Source organism: Ailuropoda melanoleuca, chromosome 4 (assembly GCF_002007445.2).
Source record: "Ailuropoda melanoleuca isolate Jingjing chromosome 4, ASM200744v2, whole genome shotgun sequence".
NCBI classification, from domain to species: domain Eukaryota; kingdom Metazoa; phylum Chordata; class Mammalia; order Carnivora; family Ursidae; genus Ailuropoda; species Ailuropoda melanoleuca.
In genome coordinates this window covers 139,117,286-139,131,564 of record NC_048221.1, presented here as the reverse complement: position 1 = coordinate 139,131,564, position 14,279 = coordinate 139,117,286, and the positions used below count along the sequence as shown (strand labels likewise).

The 14,279-nt window shown below is 47.8% G+C and overlaps 1 long non-coding RNA gene and 1 other non-coding gene across 2 annotated transcripts in view; both read right to left on the bottom strand.

The window, feature by feature from the left end:
- Positions 1–14,279, bottom strand: part of LOC117802065 — a 243,290-nt gene that overhangs the window by 21,025 nt on the left and 207,986 nt on the right. The gene's annotated exons all lie outside the window — the stretch shown is intronic.
- Positions 9,933–10,036, bottom strand: LOC117802165. The gene has a single exon (XR_004625206.1). It is a non-coding gene; the product is annotated as a U6 spliceosomal RNA (small nuclear RNA).

Genomic DNA, 14,279 nt, shown 5'->3' with positions numbered 1-14,279 from the left:
TAGGGTAGAAGAATATCTCTTACACAAGACGAGGAAACAAACAAATTAAAAAACCCTAATCATAGAGAAAAAAATATTTTTCAAGAACTAGGCATGCATGCCTTGTCCCAGCTCTAACACAGCTCCTTCTAGAAGCGTTGTCTGGCTCCTCTAAGCATCCTGATGCTTGCTGTTTTGGCCCAAACTTCTAGAAAAGCCCTTATAATGGTGTAATATTGTATTATGGTTTCTGCATCTGTCAGTTAAGCCAGACTTTAGGTTCGCTCATGGCAAGAAACCCGTCTTCCTGATTTCTACACTCGGAAATGTAGCAACGTGTCGCACACAGAAGATGGACAGTGAACGTATGGCGAATGAGCGTAAACAGAGGAGCGTGGCTACTGACCATGCTGCATTCATCTGCTCACGGTGCAGAGCACTAACAAGAGCTTAGAGAGTCTGCAAGCGCCTGCCATGAAAGGACCCTTTCAGACGTCTTTCTTGGAGATGCCGAAGACAGTGTGGGTACAAGCTCTGCACAGACACTGCGAACGGGGCTCGGTGCTTATTCACCATGTCTCTGAGTTGGAATGCTTCTAACAAAAACACAAACGTAGCTTATGGAAAAATGTGTTTTAGTGTTCAAATCCTCTGGGTTTTCATGGAAGTGGTTTGGCTGGATACGCAGTGTGTGCGCGTTCTCCTTTGAACTGCTGGAGCTCTGCTAGATTGCTGCGTTTAATTGGGCAACAGCTGGCGATAATTTTCTGTGTATGGAGTGAGGGATTTAGTGACTGCTTCACTTTGCATTGTGTTTCATTATCTTTGTTTCTGCCCTTTCAGCCTTTGTAACAGGCTGTAAAGCAGTGTGAGGCAGAGGAACCGAGAACCAAAAAGGGGGCAGAATCCTGAGACCTGTGAGCCAGGTGAAGTATGATGTTCCTGCAGGAAAGGTCTTTGTCAGAAGTATGTGACTCCCGAATGCTTAGCCTTACAGGTACACAGAGATCACTGAATTCAAGGTCATCCTTTTGCAGCCAACGAAACAGAAGCCGAGGGACCTGCCATCGATCCCCTAGCATGCTAGCAGCTGAGCAGGGACTAAAGCCTCTCTCTGCACCCCCAGCTCTCTTTATCAAACACCACGGCCACCTCTGCCACCCTTGGTTAAGCTGGGGAACATCTGAAAAGAAGCAGGGCTGTACAACAGTGATGTTCACACTGTGAAGTTCTCTGGCTCTGCCCAGTGACTTCGGTGACCACAGCAGAGGTCTGGAACAAAACAGAATGCAAAAATCCCTGAACACGTAAGTGATCCTTTCCCCCAAGAATCAATTAGTCAATGTTGTAAAGCATTACACAAATGCCGTGTTATTACTGGGTGATCGTCTGGCATGCGCTGGCTGAGCGTGTTAATGGGAACACTCACAGTCCAGAGACTGCTTGTCAATCTACAAGATGCCCGAGAGAAAAGAAGTTCACAGCTGAAGTCACTAGAGGAGGAACAGCAGCAACTCATCATTAGAGAGTAATGGGACTCAATGTACCCCAAAGGCTCCATTCACCCCAGCAGCCAGGACCCTGCTGCCAGGCAAGTAAACTTGGCTCCAGCTCCCCTGGATATTCCTTTCATCCATTTATATCATCTGAAATGTGATGTCCCTTCACATAATTTATGGAAACAGGCAAGGGATATATACGTGGATAATAAGTAAGCAAAGAGACAGAAAGGTGATATAAATAGATGATATATCAAAATTTTAGAGAAACAACTCTCCACTGGTTTCTACTGGGCACAGGACGTGTTCTGCCTGGTGGCTCCTAAACTGCCATTGCCACCTGGGCCCTAGAGCATTCCTTGGGTCCTGGTGACAGGCAAGGGGACAAGCCGTCCCAGTGGCAGGAGGCAGATGCAACAGGAGCCCCAATTCCCTGCCTGTCTTCCCCTTTCGCTGCCAGCAAGCAGGAGAATAGCACAACCACACAGACGATGGGGGCTCCATGCCCGTGTGCTCAGGCACCAGGCAAATGCAGATGAACCACAGCAAACATCTCAAGCAGCAGCTGCTCTGAGAAAGGATGACAGCCCTGGGCAGAGGTGAGGAAGGAACAGCAAAGCTCAGAGGTCTGGTTACCAAAGAAAAGTTACAAGCCATGGGCTGAATAAGGAGATTAGCCTTTAGATGGAAGGAAGGAAGCCAGGGAACAGTACAACGACCTAGAGGGAATGTGTGGTAGGAAAATAAACGTACACCTCATTTAAGGAGGGACCCGATATTTATGTCCTCAGATGAAAACAAAAACAAAAAACCGAATCCAGAATATAGGACAAAACATGGCCAGGAAAAGCTTACCTCTGAGTAACTGAGATATATATATATAATATATATAATATATAATATATATATATTTTATGGATAGTGTGCGCCTTCAGCTGCACACTCTCTTCTGGCTCTGGTTCCCGGGAAAAGTGCATGTTTTACCTGCAGTCCAACTTCGCTAAGTCAGTAGGACTTCACAGTACAAAGTCCCATGACAAGCTTTCCCTCTGGTTTCATTGTACCATTTTATCTTTCTTTTCTCTACACACTAAATTTTAAAAATCCATCTATGTGTTGCTATTATATTATAGTATTGTAAGCCACACCAAATAATTTTGGGAACAAAGCAGGGCAGAAATATAAACATGGACGCTAGCGGGATTTGAAAATAAAAAAGCAACAACCAGTGAAAGAAACGAGCCTGGAAGGGCCAGGGAAGGACCACGGGCATGAGACGCCAGGCACCTCTGTTCCGGTCCAGACTGAGTGACCAACCACGCAGTGCTAACGCTGAGCTGACTCTCACCTCTCTGCAACCCAGCTGTACCACATGTCGAAATGGAAGGGTTTATTCAGATCATCGATCAGATCCCCAGCAAATGTTAACAGATGATGATCTGACATTTGTGCAGCCTGTGTGCACCACCCGCGAGGAGGCTGGAGTCTGTGGCCAGAGTGCCACCCTGCAATTGAGATACTGCTCGAGAAAGGGGGTGCTGGAGACTGAAGAGTAAATAGAGGTTGCAAGGGTTTTATTATTCCAATGAGGTAAGAGTTGGCTTGGGAGTTGGCAACTGAAAAGTGGAGAGATAGGAATTTGAGCTTCTGCTTTATTGAACTCAGAAGATCCACAGGAGAAAAAGCAAAACTCTCCCTATCAGGACAAAAAGCTGGCTAAAGGCATGCTGTTCAAACCTCAGGGTTTTCGAGAAGCGTGGCTGGGGAGAGGAACCGCGTCCCTGATGGCTCCTCACACACAATGGCCACCCTCCGAGAAATACCAAATGGAAGTCCAGGGCAGCCATCAGATGTGTCCTGATAACCACAACATGATTACAGCTTTGGGAACACAATTTAGAATGGGTGTCTTGGGGGTGGGTGGAGCCTGCATCGGAGGGAGTGCGGATGTGCAATTATGTTCCATTTGGATAACCCAAAAATGTGCCGCACAAATAATATTCACCATGGTGATATGGTCCAGCCACGTGTTCATTATTTTCTAAACACATGGTCAGATCGATGGAGCGTATTTGCTGTTTTGGGGCCTGTAAGAACCAGAACACAGACAGAGAAGACTAACATCTTATCCGTGACTCTTTATGGACACAACAAAGATCTACTCTGGTTCATAATAAACTGAACCAAATTAAATTTTGGTTGAACTTGATCTCATTGCCACTTTAGGCCACAAAATCTGGGATTTCTGCAAATAGGCTGAGTAAGGTCAAATAAAAATCAGTATTTCTAACCTCAGAATCAGTGACCACTTTGACAAAAAATAGTGTGGGGGGGCAGGGTACATGGGGGCGCCAACCATGGATTGCTGTCCTCTGACCCTCAGTACCATATACCTCTTGTCCTGCTTCAGACTGCCTTGTCCTGGGAATGGACCAACACAACCCAGTGTCCTGTGTGACCCACAGAGGGACCTGAGAAAAGAGAGCTGAGTGCCTGTCTCTTGGGACATGGAGCATTTTAGAAAGACAATGTCACATAAAGATGCTGGAAGTAGTGGGAAGAATGGGGACATGGGCCAGGAAGGCAGAGTTCAAATCCCCATTGTTCACAGCAGCCTGGCCCTAGAGAAGCATGTGAACCTGCCGGCCCTCCGTTCCTCATGTGTCATAGGGCGGTACGGACACTGTACCTGGGGCTTGGGCAGCATTGAGTGTCCCTGGCATGCTCACCTCCTCTGCCGAGAGCCTGATACGCTACCCCAGGAGGGTCTGAGCCCCTCCAGCCCTCACCTGCCCAGCCGTCTTCTAAAGTGTCTCCCCTAGGGGCCCTCCAGACCTCTGCTATGCTCAGTCCACGTGTGATAAATGGGAGAGAGGGCTGGAGGGGGAAGTGCTGGGATGGGGGCTGGTGTGGGGGGGTTGTCATCTTGTCAACACTCAGCAAGTAGCCCTCTCTCAAAGTACATACACATTCCTCAGTGATTAACAGTGTTTAGAATAATAATGGCAAATTGGGGTCATAATGATACTTCTCCCACTAAAGTGTTTAAGATTAGGAGAGAGTCTTAAATCAGCCTGTCATGGACCCCAAAGGGAACTCCCTGCCCAGAGGAGGACCATGGAGTCAGAAAAGCTTAATTTTTCTGATGCCCTTTTAGGGCTGGGCCTGGCTTGTTATTCCCTTGGGGTGTGTGGAGAGAGGTGTGGGGAACATGCAGGCCCAGGCTCCTGGTGGCACGCTGGCTGCCTCACCCTGTGAGTGGGAGCACAGCCAGAAGGGTCAGGTGGGGTGCTCTCCTACCTGGGTCAGCAGTGCTTCAAAAGGCAGCTATGAGGAATAAGAGCAAAGGTAAAGACATGAAGTAAGAGATCAAGAGATGAGAAGAGGTGGGGGGATCAGCAGAGATGGTTTGGAGAAACTCTACGTATAGAAAACACTAATTCCAATGAATGGGTTCACTCAATATACTGGGGACTCAGCAGAAGTCTGGAACTCTGCTGAGTGAGACACGAGAAGACAAGGCACAGGGACATGGAAGTGTGCTCCTGGAGATCATGGGTCACTGGAAAGACTCAGGGTGGAATTCCTGGACCTGACACCAGGACCGCCTAAAGCAAAACCAGTCAAACCTCATTAGTTCACCACTCTACAAAAAATGAATACAGAGGTGCCTGATTCACACAAGCACTATGAAATCTGCAGTAGATAAAGCTTTTTTTCTTTTTCTTTTTTTTCCCCCCTTACTGCTGGAACATTTCTACATTTCGTCTAAATTTGCCTATGATTTTCAAGTGTGGGAACCAGTTTCAAGTCTAACATAGAACTCAGTATTAGAAACACGTGTGGGGGCGCCTGAGTGCCACAGGGGTGCCTGGGTAGCACAGCGGTTAAGCANTTCAAGTGTGGGAACCAGTTTCAAGTCTAACATAGAACTCAGTATTAGAAACACGTGTGGGGGCGCCTGAGTGGCACAGGGGTGCCTGCGTGGCACAGCGGTTAAGCATCTGCCTTCACTCTCAGGGTGTGATCCCAGCGTTCTGGGATCGAGCCCCACATCAGGCTCCTCTGCTGTGAGCCTGCTTCTTCCTCTCCCACTACCCCTGCTTGTGTTCCCTCTAGCTGGCTGTCTCTATCTCTATCGAATAAATAAATAAAATCTTAAAAAAAAAAATTTAGAAACACATGTGACCCAGGCTGCCTCTGGCTGTTCACTCACAACCCCACTGAAAGACCCCCATAGTGCCTCCTTAGGAAATCAGTGGGCCAGGACAGGTGAGGCATTGCCCCATCTTGGTTTTAAAAGTACATGCTTTCTGAGGGCCTTCTCATCTCCCAAAGAGCTCCAAAATTAACTGAAATATACGTTTTGTAGCAACAATTCTACTTTTAAAAGTTTTGGAAACCTGAATATTTCCAGCTAAATTAGAAATATGCTGAATCCGATAGAAGTGTGGGAGGACAGGATGTTAGTGACCTGGCAAAATAATTTAACCCATTTGCAATACCTGCCAAAGATAAAACATTCTCAAATTATTGCCTGAGATCTGTTGGAATCAATGTTTCTGACAGTCACAAGCAATTTATCAAAAACTGTTCAGGAATCTTTTCTTTGGCTATATTTTATTTCCTATCCCCTAAGTGATGAGCAGATATTGATTAAGATAGAATGGTCCACATACATAATCCCAGATTTTTTAAGTTTTTAGCAAGTGTCAAAACAAAGAATAAATGAATGGTTCCATAGGAAATGTGTTCCCATTGTTATTTTCATACACTTTCAGTTATTTAAAAAAAAAAAAAACAGCCTTCTTGAGTGACTCTAGTTCTGAACTTACATAATTTTCTAATCCTGTTAAGAAATTTTCAAACTGAAATATGTCAATATACATTTCCATATGCATGTAGGACTCTATGTTAATTAAATTCCCATTCAATAAACAAATATTGGCAACCCCCAGGGGATCGGCACTGTGCTGGGTGCTAAGACGACTCTCCTTGCCAGGCATGACAGAGGGTAACGTTTCCAAGAAGGATAATTGAACAATTTGCATGGCCTGAGCTACATGACTCAACTGTTCTGGATGTAGTACCAACAGTTCTTGTGGAGCACTGCTGGAGAAAGGGAGTCGTCATTACAGACAAAAGACAGGACCTCGCCTGGCCGCCCCTGCTTCCTCGGCTGGCCGCAGACCATGGGGCCTCAGCCTTCCCTGCAATGGTTGTGCCATTGAGCCAGAGGCACTGGAAGATAATGTAATAAAGCTTTTCCAGAATCTGCCATCCTTTTTTGTTAAAAACTGAGTTTTATCTGTAGGACTTTATAACCTTGAGAAACAAACACGTCACATTAGCCCTTTCCTCAAGAGATCAAAAAGTACGTATTTCTGATCTTTGTATGTCTGCTTCCATCTAAAACAAAGCAAAAGGAAAATGTTATGATGAAATGAACTGAGAAGGAGCACAGCGACTAGCAAATATGAAGCAGAAGGAATACCTGGGTGAGATTCTGAACATCTGAACCCAGGCAGCAGCTCAGGATTGGACAATACCTGGGCGGACCCTGGGGAGAACAGAAGAAGTGGGATCATTAGTGTCTGTCACAGGTTGGGAGCAGAAAAGAGGAAAAGTGTCCCAGGGCCTCAGCGGGGGGCCCGGGGGGGGGGTTCATGGCAGGGAGGAACTCTCTCAGGCAAGAAAACCCTGTCTTTGGTTTTTGAGATTCATTTTCAAGACGAAGTGCCTTGTACCTCATTCTTTGGGACATTTCCCCCCAGGGTACTTCCAATGGCTCAGGCGAGTACATGTCCTGCCGTAGGAATCTGGGTGCACAATGCACGTGATGTGCCTGAGTGAGCCTGAGTCTCACTCATATAGTCTGTACATAGTTGCATGAGTACATGTGTGTGTATTTATATCTTAATTTCAAATTAACGCCATTGTATTCCCCCCAAAGTAAAGTCAAATCGACTCTTCATGAAGTTGTGTGGCACACTTTCTGTAGTGCCTCCCACGGATCAAGTGTGCTGTTCCCGTGTAAGAAGCCAGAGCACATACAACTGGAGAGGTGATGTGTGATGTGGAAAAGAAGGCTGGAGAGAAAGACGCTGATCCATGTGCAAAGGGAAAAGACCAGAATGCCAGGGAGGAGGAAGGGCCATGCCACGGACTGTGGGGTTCAACCTGGAAAGCTCAGGGAGTGGCAGGCTGGCCAAATACTGCTGCATGAGGGAGAAAGGCATGACAGGGTCGAGAAGAATGAGGATGGAAGCTACAGACTGCATACCCCCAAAATCATGTTGAAAGCCTACCCCCAATGTGATGGTATCTGGAGATAGAGGAGGGAGGTGATGGGGTCATGAGCGTGGAGCTCCCACGATGGCATGAATGCCCTTTAAGCACAGACACTGAGAGCATGCATCCTCTCTCTCCATGCCACGTGAGGAAACTGTGCAAAGGTGGTCATCTGCAAGCCAAGAAGACAGCCTTCAACAGAAATCAGATCTGTCATCACCCTGATCTTGGACTTCTGGCCTCCAGCACTGTGAGCAATGAATGTCAGCTGTTGAAGCCCCCAGCCTGTGGGATTATGTTACCGGGGTGCAAGCAGATGAAGAACGGATTGGGAAGCGGAATCACCATCAGCCAAGTATACTGTGAAGGGCTCGGTGGGAGGTGATCAGGCAAATCTACAGGATTCCTTTGAGACTTTTCCTTTCAGCATTGGGGGGGGGCGGTGATCATAAACCACAGGGGGACAAGTGGAGGCACTTGCAGTGTCAAGCAGAGCACATCTGACATCTGGGGTTTGGATCACAGGGAGAGGTGAATGATTCAGGAAGCCATGGAGGAAGGAGGAGCCCAGCACCAGGCTGGGAAGTCACCTCGAAGGAGGGCAAGAGATGTCAGGTCCTGGAAGTTTGGAAAGGAAAGTAAGTACAGGAGCGCCTAGAGAAGCCTCTGTTTGGCTCCCTGATTCACTCAGCAAATACCATGCCAGCCCCTTGAAAGATGTGGCAAATGTGGGGTGAGGACAAGAGCAGAAAACCATCATCTAGAGGAATGGCAGAGAAGCAAAAGGCTCACAGAGTCCAGAGACAGAAAGCCTAGGCAGTCGAGAAGACAGTTGGAGCCTTTAAATAATGTTTGAAGCTCTTTAATTTAAACATGAACCTCCCCTCTCGCCTTTCCATCAACTCTGAGGTCCTGGTCTGGGCCCCTCAAATCTTCTGGGAGCACAGCAGGAATGACCTAAGAGCAGAGGTACCGCCTCATTGAGCACTGAGCATGCTCTGAATCTCTCTCCACATAGAACCCTTCCAGCAAACCCACCAGGGAGTTACAGATATCACCCCTCCTTTCCCAACGAGGGAGCTGAGGATAAGCAAGATTCCGAAATTTGACTGGGTTTGGTGTCAACAGAGACAAAGTAATGAAATCCAAATTTCCCAGAGCCCCAACTCTAACCTCTAGTTAACACTTTCTGTGCTATTAGGAGTTCCCATGCCCCTGTTAGAATCCACAGGCTGACCTCATGTCCCTGGAAGAACTAAAGGCTGTGTTTAGCTCAGGCCACAGTAGCTACAGAGCTGTACCCTGGGGCCACACCCATTCACTGAGCCGTCCGTCTGAGGTCTGCAGAGGTACCCTATCCTGTGGATCTGTGTTACTCCAGATCGGCAGTAACACAGGGCAAGAAACAGCCTTACCCTCTTGGTCTACCAAATTAGGGCTTACAAACTAGAAGCCGTCTGGTTTATAAACATGTTTTGGCCAGTGCTGTATTTTATTTAAATATTAAATGTGAATGTTCCTAGGTAGGATATGTGCTCTCTCGTTCCATCCCCCCCATCCTGCCCCCAGCAGCTTCCCACATTCCAGCTACTGTCTGCGTACTGAAGGTACTTGAGTTGACTGCCCCGATTAATGTTGACCTATTCATAATCATTTTATTATGTACTTAATGTAATTCATCAGTCCGTTTTTTATGGCTGAATAATATTTCATTTATTTATTTATCCATCCGTCCGTCCGTCCATCCGCCCATCAATGGGCAGTTGGGCTCTTTCCATAATTTGAGATATAATGTAGATATCTGTAGAAAATGCTTCTGTAAGCATTGGGGTGCATGTATCCCTGCGAATTAGTATTTTATATTCTTTGAGTAAATACCCAGTAGTACAACTACTGGATCATAGGACAGTTCTCTAACTTTTTGAGGAACCTCCGTACTGCTTTCCACAGTGGCTGCAGCAGTTTTCATTCCCACCAACAGTGCATGAGAGTTCCCCTTTCTCCACATCCTCACCAACACCTGTTATTTCTTTTATGGTTGATTTTAGTCATTCTGGCAGGTGTGAGGTGGTATCTCACTGTGGTTTTGATTTGCATTTCCCTGATGATCAGTGATGTTGGGCATCTTTTCATACGTCTGTTGGCCATCTGTATGTCTTCTTTAAAAATATGGAATGCTTCATGAATTTTCATGTCATCCTTGCGCAGGGGCCATGCTAATCACTGTATCGTTCCAATTTTAGTATATGTGCTGCCGAAGCAAGCACCAGACTAATCGTTTAAAACACTTCAGAGATCTGGAGACAAAAGATTTGTTTTTCCCTACAACTGGCTTCTGGTGCAATGAGCAAACTGTATACTATCTAGGATTCGTGGACAATGCGGGGAAGGGAGATAATAAAGCGCTTAAGACCTCCTTTTACTTCTAGCTGTGTTCTGATACCAGGAAATGATCTGGAAGCAAAAGAGCAGAATCGAAACTGGATCTGTCTTCTGGGAACAAGGGATGGCATTACTCAAGTGCCTGCTATGCTGCTAGAAACGGGCAGTCTTGGGTCCTCCCAGCAAGGTCTTGAAGCTGCCATACAAGAGCACATGCACACAAGGGAAGAGGGCAAGGCTGTGCTAGTTGGTGGTGGAATGGGTACTGCAGTCAGGCCTCTGGGGAACCACAGCCCACACTCTCACCACCAACACCCCCAGGTCTATTCTGATGGCTGCAATTCAGCACAGCTCTCCACTGCCTCCAGCAAAGCCAGGCCAAAGATTCACTCCAGGTACAGGTGTGTCTGAGATGTCCCCTTCCTGTGTCTACCCTACATACCCAGCTCTGTGTACAGGGGGATAATGGAAGTGACTCCACTGAACACAGTTGCTTGGAAGACCAAGACTTCAAGCGCAGGGCTCTTGGCCAAGTGCAGACTGGCCTTGTGTGTAGCCTGCTTATGAGTTTAAGCCTGGTGTGTTGGGGGCAGCTGCAAAGAGGTGGGGTCAGGGTCCCTAGAGTTCACTGTGGGGGAAGCACATGGCCATGAGGAGACATGCTACTGTGGATTGGTCAGAGAGCTCCAAATCAGGGGCGGTTTATTCCACAGACAAACCCTATGGATCATTACCTTGTGGTTCAAAATGCAGAGTTTTTCAGGTAGAGGTTGGCAGAAGGTGGAGCTGTGTATCTTTGTTCGTTTATTCGGGCAATAATGATTCATTGGTCCTTAGTACCAAATTAGAACTACATAGTCCCCAAGGCTCCTCTCAAGGGTTACTTTCTTCCTGAATTGTTTCCCGACTCCTCCATCCACTTGTATCCTCAAAACTCAGCACCTTCACTGGGGCACGATCACTGCTGAAATGCTTGCTGTCGGGGCACCCTCCTCCTGTGACTCACACCTTTGTGTAATCCCTCCCCAGTAAGTCTTCAGGACTTACTGACTTGCTTCTGGTGAATCTAACATGGAGAAGGGAAGGGATGGCACTTTGAAGATAAAGTTATAAAAAGACTGGCTTTCATCTTCCACCCCCACCCTCAGAAACTCGTTCCAAGAGAAGCAAGCTACCATGTTGTGAGCGGCAGTATGGGGAGGTCCACATGGCAAAGAACTGCTGTCTCTGGTCAGTGACCAGTGAGACCTGAGGCCTGTCTACAACCACAAGAGCGCGCTTGAGCCCTGAGATGGTAACAGCCTTGTCCTTGTCCTCAGAGACCCTGAGCCAGGCTCACCTAGCTGAGCCTCTCCCAGAGTCCTGACCACATAAACTGTGAGGTAACAAATGTTTGGCGTTTTCAGATATCAGATTTTGGGGTAATTTGTTACATAGCAATAGATAATACAGATTTCTAGATGAATAATGCCAAGTAACTGGGTTGTCCCACTTTACAGTCTAAAAATGTGTGCCAGTAGTGACATTCAACTCCCCACTGGCTCAGAGGTCCAGGATCCCTCCCACCCTGGCATCCCCTGACAGCACCTTATGCTTCTCACTGCTGTGCTTGTCCCTGCCACCTAGCTAGAGCCAAGGCCGAGAGAGAGAGGCCCCTTGAGACTCAGCTCCTTCATCACAGCTCCAGAAACTGGCAAGCTAGGGATGTGCCACCATACATACCAGAGATGGAGGGAGCTGAGACCGAACAGCACACAGTGACCCTTGGTCAGCTTATGCTGCCTCCAGAGCTCATCACTCGCTGGCACTCAAGACAACTGGGGCGCACGGACTCCACTCGACCTGGTCACCAGGCAGGGCACGGCAGTCCACCTGAGCCAGAAGCAGCTGAGCCCCCAGAAGGCAGAGTCTCAGCTCCCACTGCCCCCAGCCAGACCCAGTCACAGGGATGTGGCCTCAGCTGCCACCCCTGATACTGCAGGGCAGCGGGCCTTCTGACACAAAAGACAGGCTCTCCAGCCTGCGGACCTCATTCAGCCAGGGGACTCCACACCAAAACTGGTAAGCAGGTTTGGATTCAACTGCCCTGACTGACAGGAGGGTGAAACTCTGCCCCCAGGCAGGTTTGGGCCAGTTGCCATGACAACTTACTCAGAGACCTAGAATTGCCTTTCCTTTGAGAACACTGAAGGCAGGGCTGGAGCCAGCCCATGATGCCAGCTCCCTCTCCATGTTAGCTCAGCGGCATCATTGCCTTCCCTTCCTCCCTGGCTAAGGTCAACCCAATGAGCCAAGAGAGTTTTCACTGATTTGTTATTGTGGGGAGCAGTGGGGGGCGGGGCGCTTCTGCTCTGCTCTCTTAGAGATCCCTCTCTCCTCTCTCCCATCAGCCCCTAGCACTTCCCAGGCAGCCCTCTGCTCCACGTTACCCTTTCCTATTTTGCAAAGAAAACCTTGGAAAATCTCCACTTACCAATTCCAAACAACACAAAGATGAATGAGAGACATTCCCTGGTCATGCCCAGGGTTATGGAAAGGCTTAAGAAGAAACAATTAATTTTGTTTTAGCAGGTGGGGCTGGGGTGGGTGGATTAAAGAGACACGCAGACAAAATACATGTTTACCCTCAGCTCTGAAAGCCAGGAGACGATTTTCCCAAGAGAGAAGCTGAAAACAAGGACAGTCAAGGCAGGAGCAGCCACATGGAGCAGAGCAAAGGCACAGAAAGCACGGAAGGCAGGCATGGGTGAAGAACAACCTTGATATTGGGATAAGAATCCAAGAGAACCAGATGAGGATTGGGGAGGAGGGAAGCGGGGCTGGGGGGTGGGGCAGTGTGGCTGGAAACATTAGCTGTCACTACTTTGCAAGGGACCCCGAATTCCCTGCAAGGGATTTGAGGGTCAGCTGTTTTCAAATACTGGAGATTTCTTTACAAACCACTTCTATTCTCAGGATCTCAGAACTCGATACTGGGAACCTATTGATACCATTACCCCAAATTCCTTTTGGTCCTTTCCTAGAGAATCTGCGCTCTTATTCTCCACCAGGGAAGTCCACACTGGAATTAATGAATGGGACACAGTCCTTGATGCTCCTGGGGGAATGCTGACTGAGGATTGTCAAATCCAGAGAAAAAGTCACTGTATATGTAAATGCATGAAGATTCCCAAAGCCCTCAATCAGGTGGATTGACAGAATATCACCTATGGAAGGGGACAGGCAGCTGTCGAGTCACACAAAGGGTGGAGAACAAAGCGAATGTTGCATTCAGACAGCTGATTTTGGAATGGTAAGGAAACCCATTTACTTACCACTTTACATGTCAAATTTCACTGCTGATATTTGTTGCCATAGTGTTTGTTTTAATTTGTTCCCCAAATTCATTTGCCATTGGATTTAGTAACTGGCCCATGTACTTCCAGCTGGTAAGCATCTCATACAGGCCAGACAGTGCACTCTGCCTGCAGCCCAGCCAAGGGGTGGCTTCATCCTCAGGACCAGTGGAAAGGCGATTCTGGTTCTCACGGCCTCCCACGGAGGGGCTCTGCTCAGCCGGCGCCCACAACAGGCACGAATACTATATTCATTCATCTCTCTTCAGCCCAGCACAGATCTATGTGGCACTCCTCACAGTGAATATGACAGTCAATGGTTCCCTCTGTCTGGACATCTGCAAGCAAGGCTTTTATTCAAATAATGTTCCAGCAGCTTCGGGGGCCTGCGCGTCCCAAGCAGAGCTGTGCCAGCTCGCTGGGTGCCCCTCACACCTGACCTGCTGCAGCAGCCTCCCTCAACTGCACTGGGCCAAGGTGATGCTTGAATTATCAGGCTGAGGCCTAGTGTGGTGTGGCCTGTGCCACAATCCACAGAAACCAGGGCCATTGAAAGCACTTTCTCGGAAAAGCTGCATGGAGACTCATATCCACCCTGAGCTATCAGAAAGTTCCAGAACTACAGAGATGAAAACAGACCTCAGGTGTCTAATGTCTGATATGGCTTTCTCTAGTAGATCCGCTTGTTAATAAGGGAATTCTTTGCTCCTCCCAACAACTGCAATGACAATGAAAATAACAAAACAGCAACAGCAACAGGTGCTCTTACTGCAGCTGTGCTGGCTTCAGTTAC